Consider the following 4,007-nt stretch of genomic DNA (forward strand, 5'->3'; position numbering starts at 1 on the left):
ATCCCATCAGCTACACATTACCAGAAAAAGAAACACTGATATTCCTCTTGGAGAAAAAAAGTTAGCCAGCTAGTAACTATTAAAGTAAAAGTAACTTACAAGATAAAAACCATATTTGACTCACTTATATAAAATCACCTAGAGTCATACATGAAAGGAAAAAAGTTTGCTGAAATGACCCCAGTTCTATGGGTCTGTTGGCAAAAAAAACACATTTGCTTGCAAACAATTTTACTCTATAGTAAGTATGGGCATTTAGAGTTTGCAATAATGGTTCTGGTAGTTCTCAGTCCATGACAGATTGGACAAAGGACTGTAAATTTGACAATACATAGTAAAAAAAAAACAACCCACCCAAACACAACTGGATGAGTGCCGTGGGGTTGCAGTAAGGTGTGCAACGAGCCACAGCCTGCAGTGAGACAAAACTCAGAAACTGAATTTACAAATGTCTCAGGTTGCAAATGCAGGATGTGGCTGGGGGTGTGTATCCTATTGGCATCTGCTAGAAGTGAGGCAGTTACCTGCTGTTAAGCGGGCCACCTGTTAAGACAATGTCGAACAGTTTTCTTTATCTCTTCCACAACCAATCTTCCCACCGGGGGCCCTCCAGGAGATATCTTCTGTTAATGGGCCATTGAGCACCACTGCACAACTGATAAAATTACAGCATCCCATTGGGAGATGCACTGCCCAGAGGGAGGAGCCAAGCATTCCTACCTGGATATAATCTGAGATTTGGAACACCACAGCCAGCCTTTTCCCACTGGATTCCCAGAGGAGCAGCTGTTTTCTCCACTGGATTCCCAGAAGAAGACCAGGCCCATCCACAGCACCACTGGATCTTCAGAGGTAAACAACACCCTTCTATAAGATCACTGCTTCAACAGAACCACATCCATCACTCCAGGAGCACTGCAGCCACCATTTAATGGGACTGCTACCAACACTGACCCACAGGGTGTCAGGCCATATTCTGACTCTGTCAGTGTTGTTTTGTATTACTGTATTTTAATTTTTTCTAATGAAAACTATTATCCTTACTCCCATATTTTTGCCTGAGAGCCCCTTAATTTCAAAATTACAATAATTCAGAAGGTGAGGGTTTCATTTTCCATTTAAATAGAGGCTCCTACTTTCCTTAGCAAACACCCGTCTTTTCAAACTGAGACAACACAGTGACAAAAGACTACAGCTATGACCTGCTGTGAGACAACACAAAACAAGCACAGACAAGAACCAGCCAGTGGAGCAGGACCCAAGCAGCAAGGCCCTAGAGCAGAGCTGCTGCTGCCAGTGGGCTCCAGGCTGTGCAGCCCAGCCCGAGGCAGACACTCAGAGCAGGAAAAGGACCTGGACAAAGAACAGAACCATGAGCAGGGTCAGGGGCTCTTGCAGTCCGGGAGCTGTGGGCAGCTACACCACAGCCAGAGCAAGAGCTGGAATCAGGGCCAGCACTGGGAGCCAAGCTTGGGCTCAGACTCTGGGGATGAGAGACAGAAATGGAAAAAGAAGAAAAGAGGCTGCAGCCAGGACCAGCACCATAAGGACTGGAGGAAACAGTGCTCATGGTCCCAGGGCTGCTCCTCCAGATCCAGCCTGGAGTGCAAGCGGGGCAGGGCAGCATGGAGCCAGGAGTGGCACCACAGAAGGGATGGACCCAAGTCCTCTGTGTCCTCAATCAGCTCCCCCACCCCACCGTGTCTCCAGGAGGGGCTGGGGGAGCAACTGAGCCTGAGGGAAGAAGAGAAGAAACAGGCAGCTCTGCTGAAGGCCCTGGAGACACCCAAGGAGAAGCAAGCACAGAGGTTGACCAAGAAGGAGGCCAAGGAGAGAAAGAAATGAAAGAAGATGGGCTGGGGTAAGGAGTACATGGGCTACACCAACACTGACAATCCTTCCAGGGACAATAACCTGCTGGGCACATTCATCTGGAGCAAGGCCCTGGAAAAGAAAGCGATCAGCCATCTGGATGAGAAGGACCTGAAGGAGAGGATCAAGCGAATCCAGGAGTACAATCACCTGGAGCCGCAGATGGCGAAGCAGCTGCGTCTGGAGCAAGAAAAAGCCATGCAAGAGCAGGAGCTGGACATGCTGCAGTGGGATAAAGAGGCAGAGCACTTCAAAACCTGGGAAGAGCAGGAGGACAACTTCCACTTGCAGCAGGCCGAGCTGCGGTCTAAGATCCGGATTCGGGATGGGAGGGCAAAACCCATTGATCTTCTGGCCAAGTACTTCAGTGCAGAGGACAATGACCTGGCTGTGGAGATGCATGAGCCCTACACATTCCTAAACAGCTTGACCATCTCTGACATGGAGGACCTGGTGGAGGACATCCAGGTGTACGTGGAGCTGGAGCAAGGGAAGAACATGGACTTCTGGAGGGACATGATCATCATCACAGAGGACGAGATAGCCAAGCTCCACAAGCTGGAGGCCTCTAGCAAAGGAGGACCAGGGGAGCATCATGATGGTGTCAATGCCTCAGTCAGCTCAGATGTTCAGGCTGTGTTTAAAGGGAAGACCTATAACCAGCTGCAACTGTACCAGGACATTGAGAGCAATGGCCCAACCTGGACACCGGGTACTGGGAGAGCCTTCTGCAGCAGCTGAAAGCTGACATGGCTCAGGCCAGGTTACAGGAGTGGCACCAGGACACGCTACGTCAGAAGCTCTACAAGCTGAAGCAAGAGCAGGGTGTGGAGTGTGAACCGCTCTTGCCCACCATCAAGTGGGAGCCAGCTTCCCTCAGCAACAGGCTGGATCCTGAGGAGAGTCTCAAGGCACAGCCAGGGCCATCCTCAGAGCCAGAGCAGGACACAGGCCAAGGGAGAGGAAGAGGCTGTGCTGATGGAGGAGGATCTGGTCCAGCAGAACCCGATGATTACAATGTGGGCAAGTACAGTCCCCGGCCACCTGGCCCCAACAAGCTGCCCTGCAATGCCCACATGCTGGAGGCTGAGGAGGACATGCACCAGCTGCTGCTCCTGCACCAGCAGCTCTAGGTGACAGGCAATGCTTCAGAGAACACCCACAACATCTTCTTCCATAAGGCTAAGGAGGGCACGGGCACAGACGAGGCACAGTTCAGCGTGGAGATGCCGCTCACAGGCCAGGCCTATCTGTGGGCTGACAAGTACCAGCCACACAAACCCTGCTTCTTCAACCGTGTGCACACAGGCTTCGAGTGGAACAAGTACAACCAGACCCACTACAACACTGACAACCCCCCACCCAAGACCATGCAGGGCTATAAGTTCAACATCTTCTACCCTGACCTCATTGACAAACACTCAGTGCCCGAGTACTTCCTGGAGGCCTGCCAGGACAGCAAGGACTTCGCCATCCCGCGCTTCCATGCCAGGCCACCCTATGAGGACATCGCCTTCAAGACTGTCAGCAGGGAGTGGGAGTATTCCACCGCAATGGCTTCTGCTGCCAGTTTGCCAATGGCATCTTCCAGCTCTGGTTCCACTTCAGGCGGTACCAGTACGGCTGGTGAGGGGCTGCTCAGTGCCCTCAGACCTCTGCCAGGGGTGGGCAGGGGGCACCATCTCACAGCACAGACATTGCTTCAGGCAGGGCCCCAAGGCCTCGCCCTGCACTGGGCATGTTCCTGAGGCTTCTCCCTGTCCTTGCATTTATCATGAAGGACCCTGAGACTCAGGTATAAATAAAATAAGGGTTGTTTTAGCCATGAGATCTTTTAAAAAAGGTGATTTTTAAAGTTTTTACAGTTCTGGAGGAATTCAAAACTGTTTGCGAACACCATGACACAGTTGCAATGCTGCTAGCTTTTACTGCAATAATTAAAAATTTAAGCTCATACCTATGCACATATCTACATCGCATTCAATTACAATGACTTTACCACACCCTCCTTGTAATTCTTTCAGGAAAATCATTCCATTTTGACTTTAAGCATGCATTGTTCAAATTCTCAGTATCTTTTGTATTCATAGTATCAAAATAAGTTGAAACATTTATAGATATTAAACGTCAATATG

At 50.1% G+C, this 4,007-nt stretch overlaps 1 pseudogene; it reads left to right on the forward strand.

Moving 5' to 3' along the window:
* The first annotated feature begins 1,197 nt into the window (after positions 1–1,197).
* LOC131557798 (splicing factor Cactin-like) lies at positions 1,198–3,502 on the forward strand (annotated as a pseudogene).
* The last annotated feature ends 505 nt before the right edge of the window (positions 3,503–4,007 follow it).

The sequence above is a fragment of the Ammospiza caudacuta genome, chromosome 5, assembly GCF_027887145.1.
Source record: "Ammospiza caudacuta isolate bAmmCau1 chromosome 5, bAmmCau1.pri, whole genome shotgun sequence".
In the NCBI taxonomy this organism is placed as follows: Eukaryota; Metazoa; Chordata; class Aves; order Passeriformes; family Passerellidae; genus Ammospiza; species Ammospiza caudacuta.